The sequence below is a fragment of the Camelus ferus genome, chromosome 6 (assembly GCF_009834535.1).
Source record: "Camelus ferus isolate YT-003-E chromosome 6, BCGSAC_Cfer_1.0, whole genome shotgun sequence".
In the NCBI taxonomy this organism is placed as follows: Eukaryota; Metazoa; Chordata; class Mammalia; order Artiodactyla; family Camelidae; genus Camelus; species Camelus ferus.
In genome coordinates this window covers 55,417,731-55,440,251 of record NC_045701.1, presented here as the reverse complement: position 1 = coordinate 55,440,251, position 22,521 = coordinate 55,417,731, and the positions used below count along the sequence as shown (strand labels likewise).

The 22,521-nt window shown below is 37.3% G+C and overlaps 1 protein-coding gene across 1 annotated transcript in view; it reads right to left on the bottom strand.

The window, feature by feature from the left end:
- FBXO34 (F-box protein 34) overlaps positions 1 to 17,485 on the bottom strand; it is a 67,421-nt gene extending 49,936 nt beyond the window's left edge. The window contains 1 exon segment of the mRNA XM_032482084.1: positions 17,369 to 17,485. The gene's annotated coding sequence lies outside the window, so the exon portion shown is untranslated.
- Between the last annotated feature and the right edge of the window lie 5,036 nt (positions 17,486 to 22,521).

Sequence of the window (22,521 nt, the reverse complement as noted above, 5' to 3'; positions counted from 1 at the left end):
CATGTGATTCAAATGAGGCTGAGTCCATCCCCATCTCCATCTGGGCATGAGACCAGGCTCTAACTACTCTAATCTGTTCTCTCCACCTTGTCATAGCAGCTGTTCAGAAATAAACACACAGCCTAGAATCAGTACGGATGGGGGAGAAGGGTGAAAGAGGAGGGTACTGAAAACAAAACTAAAGGAAGAAAGAAGCTGGAGATAGGGAGAGACCAAATCTTCAAAGCAACATTTGAGCACCTGGCTCCAATTCTATTCTATCCTTCTGGACTCTTAGTTCTGAAAACCAATTTCCTTTCTGATTGAACTGGTTTTCTAACATTTATAAGCATCCCTAACAAAATACTCCTCTTTCACAGCAGGAAGCCAAAAGAAACTATCTATTGCTAGTAAAATAAGATAGATATAAAGTATTTACTAAGGTGACCAGAGAGCTAAAAATAATGATATATAATTGTATCAGAAAGAAGGTAGGGAATAGGGTAGTGGTGCTGGGAAATAATTCAAGGGTCTCTTTCTTTTCTTGCAAGCAAGGCATTGTCTGCTTTTTGCTCTGGACTATATTTTCAAGTATATTCATATAGTGAACAACCTTAGAACATGGAAGGTGTCTTCTTTCAGAGCAAAGAGAAGGCATATTGTCTCCCTTTGGAATAAAGGGCAGGCATGCTTACAGCCCATTACAAAATATTTGGAATCCCTAAACTCAGACTTTTCTCCAGTATCAGAACCCACTATGTGAACAGGCTGTCTCTCTGCAGTGCCCTGTGGCAACTGAGGTTTGTGACACTGGCACAAATGAATGCTGATACTCTGGTTACTGTTATTGCTGTGAGTAATAAACTGTACTTCATCTCTGACTCTGCCTTCTACCAGAATAGGAGTCTGTATCTTCTACCAGCATCCATGAAATTGTGGCAGGCTAATTTGCTAGCTTCAAGTGAACTCTCAGATCCTTTATAATTCTTGACAGATGGTAAATGGGATCTAAATCTTGACTATCACTCCAGAAAGTCAATAGATAATGCATAAAATTGACAAATCAAGAAAGAGAAGTATAAGCATGTTAATAATGGGGGATTATCACTAGAAAAATCAAACAGAGGAACTGAAGTGGTTCCTTTGGGGAGGGATGTGGGTGGGGACACATAGGACAACGGGATTACCACTGTCATCATAAATTCTTCTGAACCATTATGCTTCCCCCCTCCACAAACATGTACTTGAGAAAGAAGCCTTTGCTGGTTCCTTTAAAGGGGAAAAAAAGTGCAAGAAAAAAACTTGTCAGTGCTTTCATCCCACTAAAATTGGATGAGAGCATTGAGAAAAGTACCTAATTAAGTTTGATATTCTCATCACAGTTCTAGAAATCTAGACGGGAAAGACTCTTTCACCAATAATCATCTTGAGCTACAAAACAATCTCAACGCATCTCCAAAAAAAAGTACCTCATGTCTTCTTTGGAGAATTTATTTTTAAATAAAATGATTCTACTAGCTATGTACACAATAGTGCCCCTGCACCTTCTATGGAAAGCGTTATCACTGGCTTTAGCATATAAATATGTATCCTTAAGCATAACTTCCTGCAATTATAGATTCTAGGTTACCCGCTAAATCACCATTGTTTTAAAACTGAAGTTAAAATTAATTTATGATACTAGAGATAACCAGGTATAGTCTGAGGCTTCCTAGGGCAGAGAAGAAATATTTTTTTGGCAGGGAATGAAATATGTGATCCTACTAGGAAAAAAAGACAAAACAGCTAATTAAGGTTCAAAAAGTAATTCATATTAAAGAATCAGAATTTTCTAATCAAATTTTGAAATTACAAATTATTTTATACAGTAGGCAGGTGGATGGTTATTTCCATTTAGTATAATTTTATACAAATTATAGGGAAGTTTTTTTCCTTAAAAATCCAGAAGAACAGCAAAACCTACCTACTGTCTACTCTTCTACTTCTCCACTAAATTATACTTCCTATACAGCCACATGGTAAATTTTGCCTTCCTGCTGAATCTACTTTTTAGGGAAGATGAAGGAAGAGCATACAAATTCTGCCCCAGAGATAAGCTAAACTGTTCTTGAGCTAAACTACAAGTCTAAGTAATAGAGGATCTGATTAGGAGCCAGCTCTGCTTTTACCTAAATCATACTTTATTTAAATTAGTATTGGTTAACTTAACATAACATTACTGCTTCAATCACAGTGGTCTCATTCAATCTACTTAAGTCATGGGAAGCTGGAGCAAATGAAAGATAAAGGTCTCTTTGTGACATTAGAGTCTCACTAAGTTGTTGCTAATTTCTTTTTCACTTCTGGGTGCTCTTCACTAGGAAGGCTTTTTGTGTAATGACGTTCCTCTATAGGGCAGACTGCTTGTGTTTGAAATCCAGTTCCAACACCCTGCCTAGGCAAACTGCTTAATAACCTCTAAGACTCAGTTTTCTCCAAGAGAAAAGGGACAAGAATACTTCCCTTATAGAGTTGTTATAAAGATTATTTTAAAAATACACATAAAATGTTTACCATGAGACCTAGTCAAAAGAAAGAAAGGAAGGAAGACAGTTATTAATATTGTCATGCCTCACTTCATGGAAAGCCACCTCCAGCAGGAAAAAGATGTTCCATCTGCACACAATGGAACACACTCAATCCCAGAGACTCTTTCTTATTAGCTCAATCATTATCGAAGGCTATGAAAAGCAAATTCACCAAAAAGATGCTAGAACCTTGAAGCAGGTAACACATTTCAGCAAGCCAAACTCAGTCCCTCTTCCACCAAAAGACAGAGTCCTTAAACTTTGCACAGGTTACTTGCCTTGGTATCCTTATGGAACACAGTAGTGGACAAAAGCAAAACTTTCTAAGTAACGAAAATACTTTTAATATAATTTTTAATGTAAATTATTTTATAGCCAACTTTCTCACATTACATTCTTTCCTACCTTCAACAAATGTTTGTTGCGCATCTATGAGGCTCTTGGAATACAGTGAACAAACGGTCGAAATCCTCAAGGAACTAATATTCTGGTGGAGAGAAAGATGATAAATAATCATGGTAAGTAAGCTATACGGTGTACGTTTCAAGGAAGTAACTAATATAAGGGCAAAATAGACTAGAGCAAGGGGACTTGGAAGTGTAGGGGAAGAGTGTTGGTTTAGCTATTTTGAACAGGGTGGTCAGCGTAGGCTTCCTTGAGAAGATGATATTTAAGAAGAGATATGGAAGAGGCAAGCAAGTTAGACATGAAGATTTATCTAGGCACAGGAAACAGCCCAAGGCAAGCACTTGCCTACCTGATTCACACCACCACCACCAGCTAACAAATAAGCAAAAATGCTGTTCTCTCAACAATGTCATCTTCTCCCCCCACCAAAAAAGCTGTGCTAGCAAAACCACAAAAAAATTTATAAATATCAACTCATTCATTCAACAAATATTTACTGAATACCAACCATGTACTAGAAAACATGCTAAGGACAGAGAAAAGAGTATGATGGGCAACACTTTCTATTCCAAATTTACGAAGACCTCTGGGAGAGGCCTGAGATTGACTACAAAGTTCATTCAGTAAGTGTATTTTGTAGTTATTTGGCTTAATAGGCTTATTAAAAAATACAGAAGAGATTCACAGAAATTTGTCCTTCAGATAAAGTGGGATGATACTATACTGAAAGTACCTCAAAACTCTCCACTCTATAGAGAATAGATATTGGTCCCTTAAGTGTCTTCACCTCAAGAGCTGATCATTTCAAAAGTACTAACAGTGACATTATATTAATATTTTCTTCCCCTGCCCCCAACAGGCCAAAATATTGCTACTGGGAGTCTAATAATTTTTCTAACACTTTCTCAAGACCCATTTCAATTAGAGAAAAAAATGCCATCTACTAAGTACAAGGTGCTATGCCATGCACTAAGGTAGCTAAGTGAAAGGTCTCTCCAAGACCTCATCCTGTGGTATGGGAAAACATATGCATTATAAACCCTTCTTATGCTATTTCCTACTTCAAACGTAAGTATAGCTCATAATAGCACTTGGCTGCCAAGAAAAATACTATGAATTTTTCCCTCAAGCCCAAACCAAAAGCTAGAATTTACAGAGTTGAAAACATTTTTACAAACACTTATCCTATTAAAAATTACAATTTTAGCAGAACATATTTTATATCATTCATCTGAGCAACTGGAGAGCAAGGCTAGAAAAGTTAAGAGAACTGCAACAAGAAATATATAAAAAGAAACAAATGGAATATATTTATTACTTGGTCTCCAGTTATGTTAAAGAGTACTCTAAGATTAGTTGAAAACACATTTCTATGTATTAGGGAATGTACATGAGTGAAAATAAAAAGAAGACAAAAAAATTAACACTTTAACCTTATGTCCTAATCTAGTTTTTAAGAGCGCAATTCCTGAAAAAACACTCCTGCGTATTTACGGGTGGAAGGGTTTTTCTTCTAACCATAACCATCAGTCTCCTCTTATGACTGGCCTAAATAAAATGGTAACAAGCTTTAATATGCTTCACCCAACTTAGCATTATATTAGCTGGCTGTGCAGTACATGCTTTTGAGGCATCAAAGTCTAGGGTAGAAGTACTTTGTCTCTCTCTACTTAAATGTCCTTTCAGGCATATTAGAGCTACCCTTTGCCATCATGATTTACCAATGAGATTAGCAAATATTAAAAAACTGTGTCAGCAAGGATGTGAAAAGATAGGTGTACTCTCAAATTGCAAATACTCTTTTTTTTTTTTTTTTAAACTGCAAATACTCTTTGACCCAGCAGAGTTCCACTTCTGGGAATTTATCCCAAAAGAAGAACTTCAAAGAAAGTTGTTTGCTGCAACATTGTTTCTAATAGGAAAAAAGAGTAAAGACTCTTATTTCTCAACCTCTCTTGCATTCAGATGTGGCCATGAACTAAATTCTGGCTAAAGAAGCATGACTGGAAGTGCTGTAAGAAGGCTAGCCTGTATACTGCTGCCCCTTCTTGCATCCTGCTGCTTAGAATGGGTTGCAATAGCTGGAAATCCACCTAGGTCAATGAGGACAAGGGCAACACAAGGTGAAGACATAATAGTACAGAAAGAACTCAGGCAATCATAAGGGAGACAGCGAGGGCCCTCAAGGGGAATGAGGATCTGCTAAAGGGCTCTTTATCTTGACTGCAGTGTCTGCTATATAGGTACTTCTAATTGTCAAAACTTAGCGAACTACCCATGTGTTACCTGTGCATTTTACTGTACTTATTATACCTCAAAAAGAGAAAAGAGCAATGTCATGAGTGCTATACCAGCCCTAGATCGCCTATGTTAACTTTCATAAGAGAAAGAAATAATACTTCATTGTTTAACCCACTGCTAGTTTAGTTTTCCTATCACTAATACACTTTTTATATACCAATACATAAAAAAATGACAAAATTGAAAGTGAAAAAAGAGCAAGATAACAGTACATAGAATATGGTACCATTTATGTTTTTAAACACAGGGAAGACAGAATATATACCAGAAGAATATACAAGAAACAAGTACCAATGGTTGCCCTAGTAAGGGAAAAGTATGTCCAAGGCACAGGAGAAGAAAACTACTCACTTTTTGCACCTTTTGCATTTTGAACCATACAAACACATTCCCATTCAAAAAATAAATGTTCTTTAGTCCTATTAAATATTTCATTTAACTTTTTAAAATTTTAGTATGTTCAGATTTTAATGATTTGAAGACTTATACTGACTTTAGTTTCAAGATGACCCTACAATGAATTTAATTACCAAGACCACTAGATACAAAAATGACAAAAGAATAAAAATTGTTATAAGTGGGAAAAAGGGAAGGAGAGTGCTGAAAACTCTTTTGAGGAAAAAGGCAAGAAAATATTTTAACCAAAAAGAGAAGCACTGGGATCATTCTACTGCTGGAAATATATATTATATATCTTTTAATTTCTCATTATCTGCTTTTAGTGAAAAATAAACAAAAGCAGCTCGCTAAATCAAAAAGGCTAACAAGGCTTCTGAATCACAGAAGAGGTTCTTTCTTTCATATATATACATTTTTTAATTGAAGTATAGTCAGTTTACAATGTTGTGGAAAAGGTTCTTTCCTGTTAGTGCAGATTCCGAAGAGTTACAAATAGTAATGTTAAAGTTTATGGATCAGTTCCTAGGTTGAAATAAAATGAGGATTTCTCAGAAATTTACCAAATTGACCTTAGGTAGTTTTCTTTTTTCAACTCTATTTTATAATGTATATATATAAACCCTGTTAACTTTTCATGGTATATACAATATAAAAAAGAACTAATCAAAATCTACTACTCCTAAATAGATCATTTAATTTCATGTCAGTTGCCCGAGTCTTGGCCTATACATACATGTATTTTTGTGTATGATTAGTGTATATATTTTATATGCAGATTTCACATACTTATTTCTACAAATATTAAGTTGCATAAAATAAAAAATGTTCACTTTATAAAAATCCATAAAGTTTTGGATTTTTATTTTTAAAAGGTCACTCAGTAAAAAAAACTCTATTTCTTGCCTCAGTGCCAGAAGATGACTATTAAGATCCTAGGGTAGAGGCCACTAACCATTTACTGATGATTCCAATTACCAACAACCTATTAAATGATAAATATGAACATTTAAACCCAGAAACATCATTTATATCCTCTTGCTGATAACATTATAAACATAAAAATTGTTAGAGGGTTGGAAGGTCATCAACAAAATCACTAACCCTTCAGAAATTTCTAGTAACTAGTGTGGAAGTTTCATTTGGGGCCTCAGGAACAAAGGTAAGTACAGACAATCACCATTAAGCACTTCAAAGCAAATGCTTCTGAGGGCAAAGACTATGTTTTCCGAAATAGTACTTCGTGTTATCCTATAAAGATGTCGGTAAGAGACTAAACGAACATTCAACTGTAGAAGGCTCAAAGTAGGCAAAGAATTAACATTTGGTGAATGAACTGAACATTAACAGTTTAGAAACAAATACAATGCAGAGGGAAACAAAAGTAGGCTTTACTTCTCTGAATAAGATATCTACTAAAAACATACAAAAGGAAAATTCCTTAAAACCTGAGTAATTATACTAGGGTTCACTAATGAAGGCTTGACATGGTTCTTTCTTAAAAGGAGGAAAAAAAAAAAGCTATATTTGCTATATGCCAAGAACATTAAATGTGAAATCACAATGAAGCTTCAAGAGTGGTATTACTATTGCTTTAATAATCCAACAAGACTAACATCCTTTGCAAGCAGAAAGGTGGGAAGTTATGCTCTTTGTTTTTTAAAAATTGGAAAGGGAAAATGTAAACATTAATTTCCTCTTAAATTCTCCTAAATTATCAATTTGGAGGGGAGAAAAATGAATCAATTAATTTCAGAGTATTCTCAAAGAGCACTAAATAAGCAACATAAACACAAGAACAGGGGTTACTCAAATCCAATTCTAACAAATTTTTACTTGATTCTAGAGGAAACAAAGATTAGTAACTATCAGACCAGTTTTAAGGGACTTACTCAAAAAGCCAAAATCTTAAGAATTAACAGGAATTCCACCAGATTATAAAACTACAGTCAAGAGGTAACATGTATTTAAATCAGAGCCATTAAACAAGAGAAGATTCAACAAGTGTTTGCTAAAAGAAATGCTTGGTAACACTGGGAATACAAGAAAAGACCTTTAATAAAATGAAACCAAAATATTTAAGTAGTCCTACAAATGAGTCGGCAAGCAAATTTTAATCTACAAAATTAATTACATTTTTAAAGAGGCAGATTCCCCTTCTTTTCATGTCCCTTAAAAAGAGAAAATCTGACATATTCATAAAGGAACAATTCTTAAAAGAAGCTTTACAACTCCTTATTCTCTACCAAAATAGAGTAATTAAAATTTAAGCAGGATAGACAAGGTAGATTCACAAAATAAAACAAGGTAACAACCACAGTAAAAATCTAGTAATTTTTTAGTAATATACACAAAAATATTTTAGGTAACTGCGAACATGTGTAATACAGAGCTAAGCTCCTTAGATCAAATAAAGAAAGGAGAAAATAATGTGTTAAATTCAGAAATAAAACAGTAACTATCACGGCTAAAGTTTTCACTTAAATTTCAAGACCATGAAGTTTTTAAAAATCAGTTCTAAGATACATTACACTGTAATTTTTAAGTATAAAACTATGTTATTCTCTATACTTAAAAAAAGATGCAACTAAGGGAGGGTAACAGCTCAGTGGCAAAGCTATGTGCTTAGCATGCATGAGGTCCTGGGTTCAATCCCCAGTACCTCCATTAAAAAAGACAAAGTAAAAAAATTTTTTAATTTTTAAAAGGCAGGGAGGGTATAGCCTAGCGTATAAAACCACAGTTTTATAATCCAGTGGAATTCCTGTTAAGTCTGTAAAATAAATGAATGAATGAATGAATAAATAAGTAAACCAACCTAATAACCTCCCCCACTCAAAATACAGCAAAAAAAATTATGTAACTAGAATGTACATTTGTTTTGATATAAAACCACCTCATACAAACAAAAATGAATTTTCCAGAAAAGCCAGTATTTACTTGAATTTTAATAATCAATTTTATTAATGATACATGCCACAAATGGGGGAAACTCACAAAGCAATAAGATAAACAATAAAATAAAGAATAAATTCTTAAAGACTGCCACTTGCCAAAGAATATATAGATCTGTAAAATAATGCTAAGAGAAAAAGAAATACTGAGCATACTGCCTGGCATACATTAACATACTACACTTTTTTTTTTTAGTAAATGAATAAATGCACAGGCCTTGAAATTCCTCAAGTTAAAAATGGTGTTATATAACTATTTTATCAAGCTAACCATATAAGATGTCAACTAAAACACAAGCAAAGAAAATGGCAAATAAAAGACAGGATTCCTACAGCATAAAACTACATGACCTTCTCTGGACTTATTTTCAGGACCCATTTTCACAGTCCTCTTTGTCGTACCCCAAAATAAGCTAAAATACTGTGATGATAGTAGAGCTCCTCAACTAGAAGACTACCTGAACCAGAGAAACCTATCCCCAAGGGCAGGAGTGGAGTATAGAAAGGACTAAGAACCTCCAGAGAATAATCCTGACGACTAAACTTGAAATAAAATCCCTCGCCCTACTTTGGAAACAAGTTTGCCTCTCCTGGTTCCTGGACAATAGAGCAAATGTGTTCTTTGAGACTTCCTTATCAAACTCAAATTTCATCTTGAAACTCCAGCTAATCAGCAATTCCCTACAGTAGTTCCAAGAGTGGTTTTAGAGCTTCAAATTGACTTTTTTAATATTATTATTTAAAATATATAATTTTTTAATTTTTTTAATTTTCAAGAATCAAATGAACATTTTAATATACAAACTCTTACAGTTGAATCTGCTAGAAGGTGCCTAAGTTAATGAGAAGAGCAGACAATAAAACAGAATTTTTTAAAAATTTAAAGGTACAAATTTAAACAGCCCAAGTATGTCCTTAAAGATAAGAGAAAAAAGCCAAGCCTTCAACTATGTGTCTACAATTTGGGGATATAAGATATGAAGCTTAGAATTTGGTAGGGGAGATAAGACTAATACACCTGAAACAAAAAGCAATAAACAACAGTATTCAGTGACATGCTAAGTGGCTAAGTACTCAATATACACTAGGAATTGGGGAAATGGGAAGACTGCAGAGGGACAAGAGAGTCCAAAGAAGTTTTATGGGAACAGATTTCTTATAACGGATGCTTATATTTGGTAAAATGCAAAGGAGAAGGCAAGGCTGAGGAAACTAACAGAGCACCAGGTTTGTTGCAGGCAGTCCCAGAGACAGGTGACGAAGGATGGGACCATCTTATGGGAAGTCTTCAAAGCTACTTTTAAACATCATGTCACAGACACCTAGTGCAGGAGAGTAATATCCCAGTAGAAATTTTGTCCAGTTAACCTGGCAACTGTATAAAAAGACTGAAGGGAGCAAATAACAAGTTTATAAAACCTATCACAGAGACAATTATAGAAATCTAAACTCAGAATGATCACTGGTCTAGATCTGTGCTATCCAACACAGAAACCACTATAACCACAAGTCACTTATGAGCACATGAAATATCACCAGCCTGAGATGAAATTCAAGTGTAAAATGCACATCAAATTTCAAAGACTTTATTTGAAAAAAGAATGTAAACTATCTCAACATTTTTCACATTGATTACATATTGAAACTGGGATATTTGTGTTAAATTATTATTAAAATTATTTTCAACTGTTTCTACTTTTTAAATGTGGCTAACTAGAATATTTTAAATTATGTGTGGCTCACATTATATTTCTATTGGATAGCACTTCTCCATGATTATTTCAACTTTTCAGACCTTCCCATTCCCATGATTTAAAATATTTTCCCCCTTCCTCCTCCAGTTTTACTGGATAGTTGAAAATTACAAAACATTTTTAACATGTATCCATAAATGTGTATATTTATAAATTTTACATATATACCTGTACTACTGTACTGATATACTTTACATACACACCAAAATCAATACTAAAAGGATAAGAAAAAAAACACAAGTTCTAATACTTTTCTTTTTGTACTACAGTGGACTATCCCACAAACACCCCACACTGGAAGCCCAGGATGTTAGCATAGAGACTGATCAGGAAAAGACAAATCCAAACGAAATTTCGAGCCACAAAAATTTGATGACTGACTACGGGAGCAAAGGAGAGGAGATATAGGGAGACACTAAAGATAACATACTGAACATCTACTATTTGCTACTCAGCACCCAGCAAGCCCTGCATTTCATTTGGAAATCCACTCCTCTCCCATCATGCTGTTTGGGTAGCAACGACCCCACCCCCAGCGCCAGAGGTAGGTCTAGATTGGCTAAACCAATTTGCATATCCTTATCTGGCCTTAGTGGTTGGTTCACAAGCATCAATATAACACGAATTCAATGAAGTACAAGAAGCCATTTGCTGGGGCTTCTGGAGAGAGAAAACTCTTCTAGCAGTGGTTCTTAAGCTGAGGCCCACAAATTCCCCTCCACCAGAGGGTTTGAGAACAGAATTTGGGGTTTCTATAAACTCAGATGAGGGGAAAATTATCTTTACTTTCACTGATCTCCAACTGAAATTTAGCATTTCCTTCTACTGTGAATTCAGTCAATAGACCGCAATATTACCAACATCTGTCACTGCCACTAGTAGAAATCCTAAGTATTTTCCTATCACACAATCACAGGTGTCACCCCCAAATGGTGATAATGCTCATCACCACTTGGAAATTATTAGACCCACACTAAATCATGTTATTTAACTGAGGCACATATTGTGATCTCACAATTTTTTAAAAATATTTCAATAACTATTTTAATATAACTGGTAGTCATCTTTGTATTCTATGTAGTCTTAAGTAATTCAAAAATGTTACTCAGAAAAGGGATCCTGCAGGCTTCAGACTGCCAAAGGGGTCTATGGAGCAAAACTGGTCAAGAGCCCTGCCCTACAGATTCTGCAGAAGCACTCTCCTTCCCCTCCTCTGGACTTGATAACATGAGGATGTAGTGCTCGAGCTGCTGACAAACACACTGTGACCACAAAGGGACCAACACCATGGAAACAGAGCTCATTAAAGAAAGGAAATAAGAGAAAGATGAGGTTCTGAAGACATAAGTAAAAGTGGATCAAGTTTCACCTTTGGTCTTTTCAATATTGCAAGTCAATAAATTTAAGCGGGTTTTCTGTTATACTCACAACATTAAATGGTATAGTTAATTTCAACAGTTTCTATCTCAGGAAACCAGAACAATATCCACCTTTTTCGCATAACAGCAAAATTACAAAAGGCTTAACTCTGCTACCACGAGGGAATCTGCTACCATGAGGGAAATACCTGGGGAAAGTGAATTTAGTTTTTCACAAACTGAGTGTGCTGAAGACTCACTCAATGCTCACTCCAATCTATTATCACATGGACTTTTTGTTTTACAGAGGCTGGACAACTAAAAACTATATTTTCCGGATGCCCTTGAAGCTAAGGTTTCACAAAAGACCTAAGTGTGGCCAAGCAGACCACGTTCAATATGGATGGCAGAAAGCAACATGTAATGATGATTCTGCCCAAGGAAGTTAACACTTCTGTTAGCTTTCTCATTCAACAGCATGGCCCGTAACGGCAGTAGCTCCCTTCACAGGCAAGTTCTATAGTGTCAGTGTGGGGTTTGTTCCTAGAAGCTCAGTCTAATCTGTTTACTAGTCAGCCCACTCCACATTTACTTATCTTCTTCTTAGTAAATCTCTATTGCTACAGCTACTCAGAGCAAAGGTTCTTGTTATAAATGCTTGAACAATAAGTACAAAGTAAAGAGGGATAACAAAAAGCAGCATTCTATTAGAAACCTAAGAATAGTTAACAGCTTATGGATACAGATATAGGCTTGATTTGGAAAGCATTTTAATTGAGAAGTCCTAAGAGCTAAGAGCTAGATTATAAGGAGCACAATAAAGAGCCAAGAATAGAGCTTCAGACAGACTTACAGATATAGAGAACAAACTAGTGACTACCAGCAGGGAGAGGAAAGGGGGGAGGGGCAATATAGGAGCAGGGATGTAACAGGTACAAACTATTAGGTACAAACTAAGCTACAAGGATATACTGTACAACACAGAGCATATAGCCAAAATTTTATAATAACTATAAATGGAGTATAACCTTTAAAAATTGTGACTCACTATACTGTACACCTATAACTTATACTGTACAGCATCTACATTTCAATTGAGGAAAGAAAAGAACAGAGCTTTAGATAGTATGGATCTGGAAGAGACAGAATGCCCAGCAAAGCTGACAAATCAGAAGAAATCGGAGATAGGCAAAGAGCCAAAAGAAGAGAGAATTCAAAAAATGAAGACATCTTCTACATAACTAAATATCAAAGATGACAAATGGGACAAGAATCTACCTAAAACATCTGTTTTTCACATTACTTCCTTTCTCAGATTGTCACTGGATAAAAAATGATGCTCAAACTCCCTCCTTGTCTGCTACTATTCCTTTGGACATAACTTTTAATCAGTCTATTTCTGAAAAAAACTCTTCTCTGGATCCTAAAATAAAGGCCTAATCCAAGACCCATACCTAGGAAGCTTTCTCTGACAGTCCTAGTTGCCTCTTCTGAATTCATTAACATTTATTTATCAGACAACCAAAGTAACTAAAATCCAAAACTAAATTACAAGCTTAAAGAGAGCAGGGGCTTCATTTTTTTATATTCTGAACACCTAGTGTAATGCCACTCAAGTGTGCTGCTAATAGGCCATTCAAATAAGTAGTTTCAAAAGGGTGGAAGTAAGACTGCAGGAGATTAAAAAGTTAATTAAATTGACTTGGAAGGTGCACAAAGAAACCTTCTGTAGGGATGGTAATACCCTATATCTTGACAGGGTTATGGGTTACATGGATTTATGAACTTGTCCAAACTACAGGAATGGTATACATGAGATCTGTACATTTTACTGTACATAAATGTTACCTAAAAAACAAGTTAACAAACAGTTCATGATAGGCATGCTCAAGTGGTACAGTAAACTATAGTTACTTCAAAATACTACCAAAATATAAGAAGGATTGATGAATGTATAAAGGGAGACAGTAGGATGGAGGAATAAAAGGATAAGTAAATACAACAAATAAGAATTACAGAAGCTAGGTTGTGGATATTTAGGTAATCAATGTACAAACAATTCTTACAACTTCTCTGATTGAAATTTTTCATAATAAAATGTTAGAGGGGAAAAAAAGAAGCATAGTGGGAATGAGGTTGTGAGAGGCTCACAGTATTTCAGAAGTTTGTCAATTAACGAAAAGGACTAACCTTACAGACAAAAAGGAAGGTATATAAATGCCTCTGAGAGCAAGATGTCTGGACTGTCCCTCTTCCCTCTACCTCTAATCCTAGACTGCCTACACAGACTAGTTCTGGCCTTCAGTGCTCCTTCTTGCCTGAAAGAAAATGCTTACTCACTAAACTCCTTTCATTCCAAGACAATCTAAATATGTGAAGCCTAACCTTTTGTCTGTCTTGGGCTATGATAATCTGTTCCTCATTTCTTTGCCTAACACCTCCTTGACTGACCTTTAGATGAAACCTCTGGCCAATCTGGCACAACATAAATGATTCAACCTTTTGGTCCAATTCTTGCCCTTCAGACCTATGGCCCTCCAGGGCAAGAGAATGGAGAATGTTAAAACAAAGGTCAAGGATTCTTGTAACAAGGGTAATTCATTTGTGTCAGTTCCTGGCTGAGGACCTAGCATAGAGGTAATCAAAAAATGTTTGTTGGATAAATAAAATCCATGCCTGATAATAACATAATACATTAAAAAAGCACTCAGTTTCACATTTATACCTACATTATGCTGAGGGTTGAAAATGTGTGTGCTAGGTTTCTGAAGCTGAACATTTAAAAAGGGAAGATCTGGATCCTCTTTCTGTGAAGAGCTCACTAGAAGATGGGGTTGGAAACGAAAGGCTGATAAATTCTTTCAAAAGACATTAAGAAACACATTTTAATTTTTAATGCTTTTCCTAGATAATACAGTATGTTCTTTAGCTTCAAAGTACCATAAATATGAACTAAAGAGGACACGATAAATTATGCAAAGAATAAGAATCGACAGGAATTCAATTTCCAGATGACCTAAATGCATTTGGAGTTAATCTGCTCTTTTGTTATTGTTGCTTCCAAAGGACTGCAGATTATGCACTTGCTGAATTTTCCCTTTGTCACACATGACCTAACAAGGAAGGCATTCATTATACCATAGTAGCTTCTCTCAAGTATCTGGTTCTAAACAGCTGCAAATTTGGGAAGGTAACACTGAATGATGTCTCTAACCATTAGTATGCTCTCTCCCCAACAAATATGAAAACAAGTTTGGGTTTACTAGAATATCAAAACTGTGCAAATTAAACTTAGAAAATAAAGTAGAAAATGTGTATAAGAATTCAAATTCTACATGTTATGTTAACAGAATTGATCCAATAAACATCCTAAAGAATTTCTAAAATACAGCACTTCCATTGTTCATATTTGCTTTTATCTTTCAGAAAGATGCTATATCACTAATGACTGGTTGATTTAGTCCCTTCAAATGTTGTAACTGGATAAAATGACAAACTATTTCAAAATAATCATCCAATCTCAAATAAATTTCCATTTATAAGAAGTGTAAAAGCTGCTTCCCAGGCCCAAAACTGCAAGGCCTGGGTGAAAAACATCCTGCCAATAGTAGAAACAAACTGTAAAAATGTTTCAGAGTGTTATGGCTTGTTAGTTATACAGCTACACACAAAAGCTGGCTTTTTTTTTTATACCTGTCATTGTCCCTCAGAATACACGACACATCAGAATACACAACATTTATTCTCAATGTATTGACTCATTTTCCTTAAAAAATTTCATAACTGCTAAACAGAAAAGAGGAGAAAAATGTACTACTAAGGAGGAGCTATTTTATTATCACCATTTATATGTTTTTTAACTCACATGTAGTTTGACTTTCACCCCTTTCCACTTACACAAGTACATTTAATTTACATAGAACCACTGTAGCCTCCCCTAGAAAGGCTCCTTGGAAAAGATACATGCAAGTGTCCTCTGTGTAGCTCCTTCTAGTTCATTGCATAATACCTTGCTATGATCCTTTCATTTTAAAGAGTACATTAACACTCTGAGTATCAGCAATTTCATGTTAATTTGGTACTTATCAGTCTTGCGGATCCAAAAATCCAGATTTTGTCTTTAGAGCCTTCAACCAACATGGTCAACACACAATTCCTACATTCTTAAAAGAAATATATACATATACATAAACATATATATATATAGATAAACACACACACACACACTTTTCAGTAGTACATGCAATACTGTCAAATTTCCAAAGTATGGTGAGAATCAAAATGAGATTTACAGGAATGCCCTGTTTTGTGAACTTCCAGTCAAATCTAATAGTAATTAACAAGAGTAAATGTTTGCTTTCATTTCCTATGTTAATGGGTATAGCAAAATCCAGAGAGACAACACCTTATCAATCACCTTTAAAGAGCAAATGAGAGAAGGAAGTATTAAAAACAAAAAATCCTAACATTTACAAGTCAAGGTCAGTGGGGACTGTTGAGAGCTCCTATCCAAGCTTCCTGCTAAAGACCCTAAATTGTAATTACACTTCCATTTTAAGCCATCTACCTTTCAAATTGCATTCTACTTAAGTGATTTTATAGAGAGGAAGAAATGAGCAAGTTTTTTGCTATAATACTTGAAGAGTCAGTAATGGCAGATGAGTAGCTTCTCTTCTGGCCTGATCACTTTTGAAAGCTTTAGAGAAAAGCAAGTATTCATAGACAAAATTTTTTTTTTCCAATTCTGCAGTTTCATATTTGAAAGCACTACAAAATTTTAGTTACTTGTCCAGGCAAGCAGTCCTGAGATATGTTATACTGTTATAGCCCAGACTTAGTAGGAAAGCAAGAAAAAGGCTTGTTGCTGAGCCATAACCGTAGGAAACCCTCAATTATCGAGGGCACAAAGACAACCTGGATAAATTAAATCCTCACTTGTTATTATTTAAGAATAATATTGGATTAATCCAGACCTCCCCCTTCCCACTTTAAAACATAAAACGTTGATGTAAGACCCCCTCTCTCCCTCTTCCAGGCCACTCTCTAACAAAAATGCGAACAGGCAGATAGACGATCTTAAAACTGCCTAGCAAAAAAGATAAGACAAACAACAATCAGCAGTCAAATTGGTTCATCTGCTCAGCAATTCCGATCACAAACATCAAACCACGAGTTTAGCTTCCTGAAAAGCATAAACACCCAACCAACCTCCCCCCAAAAAACCCTCCTGATTTAGATTTTTCTAGATCAAATGAGTCTCATATTGAACTGTACTAACAATGCTTGTTTGAAATAAAGTTGAAGAACCTGACAACTACTACAAGAAAATTATAAAATGCTGATATCGAACAACTTTCGATTCAAATCCGCTCCGATTCCAGACGCTGATAGAAGACTGAACTTCCTTTTTCTCCCTTCCTGGTCCTCCCGGCCCTTCCGCGCGCCAAGGTCCCCGCCCGGGCCTGCAGTGACATCATAACCCATCTCTTGGAAACCACTGACGTCACAGACACGCGGACCTCAGCACTATGACTTCATCGCGGACTAAGGGGTATCCGCAGTCGACCTGCGCCAGCCCGGAAGCTAGAGAAGCTCCCGAACCCCCGTCCTGCCCGGTCCCCGAAGAAGGTTAAGGACGGGCGCCAGCTCACCTGCGCTGGGGCAGGGAAAGACAGAGTGGCCGAGCCCGGGCGGGCGCGACCAGGCGAGGCGGCCCCCACCCAGGGACCGACTTCCTCACCGGCCGCGGGTCCTGAGGGTGGGAGAGCCGGTCCGGTGCCTCCTCACGGCCTATCCGGGATCTCCTCAGCTTCAGCCCTGACCCGGCACCCGCTCCCGCCCCTCTGTGCCCCGCGGGGGCGCTCAGCGCCCGGCCCGTGTGCAGGCAGAGGCAGCCCCCAGGAAAGGTAAGGGCCGCCGGGTCTCTGCCCCAAACCGAGCCCTGGACCCGCGGGCGGCACCCCCGCCCCCACCCGCCCCGCGCCCCGAGAGCGCAGGCGGGCGGCGGGAGGGGGCGGGGAGCGGCCACGGTGGCCGCCGCCGGACCCCGACTGCGCTGCTCTCGCGCCACGCCCCACCCAGGCCCGGACCCACCTGCGCTCCTGCCCCGGCCGGGGCCTGGCCCGGGCTGCACACCCCAATACAGCGGCGGCGGCAGGAGGCCTGGCTCGCTCCCCACTGTTAAAGCAGACCGAGCGCCCTGCACGGCGCGGCTGAGCCCAACGCTCGCCCCGAAACCCATTTGTTTGGCTCAAACGGCGTGACGTCACGCGCCGGCCCAATCGACGGTTGGCCAGGGGAGGGGCCGCAGAGCCAGTGGGTCGCAGCGCCCCCTGCCGGGCTTCTGCGGCACTTCGGACGCTGGGGACGGGAAGACTGGGGGACTTAAAAAGCGAAAACCGGGTGAGGCATCTTCGGGCCCCCAAGTGGTGAAGAGTGAAAGCTCCAGCTTGACCTGTAGAGAAAGGAATCAACCCTTCGGGCTAGCCAGAATGGTATCAACGCCAGTGGTTCAGTCAAGAGACACGACGAATCTATTAATACTTACAGGTGGATGTGGAGCTATAAATGGTATTAGATTACTGTTAGATAACCTAGTAGACTTGGGTTCAAATGTTGGTTCTGCTACTGTCTTGGAAGGCTGGGCTTCAGAGTTCTCATTTGTCAAATGAAGGGGTTGAGAGAGTACCTTCTGCAGCTCTTGCCTATGCAAATCATGGCAGGAATACCTACCAGCAAGTTGCTAAACTTTGAGATAGACAGTCTCAAAATGTGATCTTTAGAAGCTTAAGGGATTGTACATGATGACTATAAAAGGTTTTTAATACTTTATGAATTTAATACTTTGAAATCGGAGTGCCAGTGAGGAACCTTTTATTCTCAGCCTTTAAAATGATAATTGCTTTCATTGTAAAAATAAGTTTAACCACATCATAAAACATGAGGACAACAAAGAAAAAAAATCCTCACCCTAATACAGCCACTCAACATTCAGCATATTTTAGACCTTTTGTTCCACCCATATTTATTTCACAATGTTGTGATCATAATGTGGACACAATTTTGGACCCTAGTGGCTGTGTTTTTTTGTTTGCTTTTTTTTTTTTACACCTATAACTTTTTCATATTTCTACATAAGCTTCATAAACACTTTAAAGCTGCATAAAATTATGTTAAGTGGGCATACCAAATTTACCAAATTCTTTATTATTGGACATAACTTATTTCCTTCTTTTTATGCCATTATAAAGAAATCATGGGGCATTTTCTTGAATGTAGATTTTTAAACATAAATGCCCAGAAATAGAATTTCTAGGTGAAGGAGTATCAGAGCTTGTATAGTTACTAATACAAATTGCCAAAATGCTTTTTAAAAGGTCTTGCCAAGTTTCATCTAAATCAGCAGCTTTGATTTTAGCCAACCCTTTAAAAAATCATTTTGCCCAATTATAAAACTACTCTTGTAAATTTATATTATAAAAATCTTAAATATCAAAAAGTTAAAAAAAAAAAAGAATAAAGAGAAATATTTCCCATGATATTACCACCAAGAAATAATCACTTAATACCTCCATCTAGGCCTTTATCTATATAGATATTTTTAATAAAAATTGGAGAGGGGGTCCTATTGTACATATTAGAATCAAATTGTATGTCTGGTCAATATTAGCTCAATATATCATTGGAAACTTCTTTATACCATATTTGACTAAAAGTTCAGTCCATCCTTTCAGGTTCATCTCAAACACTGTCCTCAAAACCTCTGGATTATTTAGAGGAATCAAAACTTGATTCCTCTTCCCTTATGGCCCTTACTCCACAGACATCTTCCATTTGTGTATTTAATACCCTCTGCTAGAGTCTAAACTGCTGGAGGACAAGGATTATACCCTAGTATCCACCGCAGAGGATTTTGCACTTGATATTGCTTAAATGTTTAATGAATAATAATAACCATGTCAGTGATCTGCATTTTCTCATGACAGTAGATGAATATGATCTCCATTTTATAATGTTTACCGTAGTTCCTCAATATCCAACATTTATTGCATTTATAATGTATGATCCAGACTCATGTTAACTTTTATATACATTGTTTCATTTAATCAGGAAAACATCTCTATGAGGTAGGTACAGTTGGCTCTTCATATCCACAGAATGTACCTTGCCATTTTATATAGGGTACTTGAGTATCCCCAGATCTTGGTATCCACCAGGGGTCCTGGAACCAATTTCCCACAGATACTGATGGACAACTATATAATGTTTTAAAATTCAGTGTTCATCAAAGTGTACTTTAGGTATGATACTGTTTCTCAAGAGAAATGGGGATAGTTTATGGATTAACCATGCAGAATAAAAAATGTACTGTGCCTTGCCTCTACGGTTTAAAATGTATAAACTTAAAGCTAAGTATACCTAATAAGAGCTTATGAACATTCTTCAGTTTAATCAAAATATAATATTAAAGTTGCCATATGAAATTCTACATGGTATGTATGGGATATATGTATATATATATGGAATATAAAATTTCCATACAGATGAGGAAACCCAGGCTTGAAGAGTTAAACTATTTGAGCAAGATTGAACAGGTAGTACAGAGCCAAACTTAGCAGACCCCAGAGCTCTTACCACATCACTCATTGTATTGTTACTGGGAATTTCAGATGGGTTAAAGGCATTGAAATGACAAAACAACACAAATATCAAACTGAAATGACAATGGTTTCCATTTGGCTTGCACATCTTGATTGTCAAAGTCCCACTACTGTGTGTGGTCTAACGCAGTGTTTCTCAAACTGTCTCTGGTTAAGGACCAGTTGGAATTCTTTGTTTTAGTATTTAATACATTGTGAACTGATAATTTTGTGAAATATAGTAAAACTGAATAAAACTAGTAGAAATATGAAGTTAATGTTTTTAAAAGACAAAATAAAAGACCAAATTCTTGATTATTAGACTCAGCACACAAAAAATTACTCTGTCAAATTGCTAGTAAAGTTTCTGAAACTCCTCCCCTCAATTTCTGTTCTTATCATGGACTGGTTCTAAAGCAGGCCAGTGGCCACACTTTGAATAGCACTGGTCTAGGAGAAAGATCAGACTAAGAGGCAGTGAAATCACTTGAGCAAGTCCTTCCTTGGATTCTATTTCTCCATTTGTGCAATGGGAGCAAGCCTTGAAACAAGCCAGGAGAGCCTGTGCAATGCCTCAGACCACAGGCCCCAGGAGAGAGCTCAAGGGTGGGGGTGGGCGTGGTTGTGAAACAGTGAGGTCATGGGACTGATAAGGTGCTGACCGAACAGATGAAATTGGCAGGGCAGCAGAGACGATATAAGTACATATAGTACGTAACTGGTTATTCCATCAATGACTGGAACTTGGTCAACTCAAACCAGCCAACATCATATTATATTGAAACCCAGTGCAATGGGCTTGTTTGTATTACACTTGGACTCTCCACTCAGGAAAAAACAAAAAACAAAAAACTAAGAACCTACCACTTAACTGCTGGTAAGAAGTGGGCCCCACCAGGCTTTGCCCCTAGGCTGCTCCTTGCTGCAGAACTAGGCTCCTGGGTGTGATTATGCCTCTCCCTACCTTACTAACACTATTATTATGAATCTCAAATAAAAAAGTGAAAGTACTTTGAAAATTTTAAAGTTTATATTGCATGTTTGAAAATTGCTAAGAAAAAAAAAGTTAATTTTACAAAGTTTAAGGTAATCACTTTACACCTGGAATCTAGTCTCTCTAAAGAGGAGCAGGACCCTGCGTGGCCCTCCCGGGGACAAATCCTTTCTACGTCCTCCGTTTCTTGTTTGTGGGAAGTAGGTTTGATTCAGCCTCCTGGAGCTTCTCTGAGTTCCAAAGGGCAGATTCAAACAGTTGCTTAGCAGGGACGGGAGGGAATGCAGAAACAAAGGAAGAACAGTCAAGAAACTATAGTGCAGTCATTAGGTAGGGTCCGGGTTCCTCCTCAGGAAATATATGTAGCAATATCTTTCGGTTCTTCTGTAGGAACTTATGCCCCAACCCAGGTGGAGAATGGTAACTTCAGGCTGAGCACAAGATTCCTGGAACATCACCCTGTTACCACCAACCAATCAGAAGAAAGTCTGCACACAGTGGAAGATAACAAAGACTCTGGCCCCTTCCCCAAATGGAGAGTCTCCCTTTAAAAACTTTCATGATCAAGCAGAATTTTCGGAGTCGGTTTTTGGACAGAAGTCCACCTTTTCCCCAGGTCCCAGCCTCCTGAATAAAGCAATCTTTCCGACCAGCAATGTCTTTTGAGTACTGGCTTTCGAGCAGCAAGCAGCCAAAACTGGGTTGGGATAACATCTCCCAAATTACCCTCTTTCATACTAATTGTTTCACAAAACTTCATAACACTAATTACAGTAGTTGTTTACTATAATCCCCCCATAGAGGGACAGCTTCAAGAGAGGAGGGGAGACTGAGTTTTATTCCTTGCTCTAGCCCAATGCCAAGTCCAGTGCCTGAGACTTAAAAGGTACTCAATAAGTAATACTTCAGTGATTTCTTTTTAAATACTAGAAAGATTCTTCTACAAGGAGAGCAGTGATCTATAGAATGGCTTAATTCTGCAGTTATGAGAGGTGGAAGAAGTTTCTGAAGGGAGGCAGAAAAAATAAAGGGATCTCCCTCCCCCTAGATGAATCTCCCAAGTGGGATTTTCCCTAGGAAATGTTCTCTCCACAGCTAATGGAATAAGATGGGACATGATGGTCCAGGGGGGAGGATATAGCTCAGGGTTAGAGTGTGTGTTTAGCACACA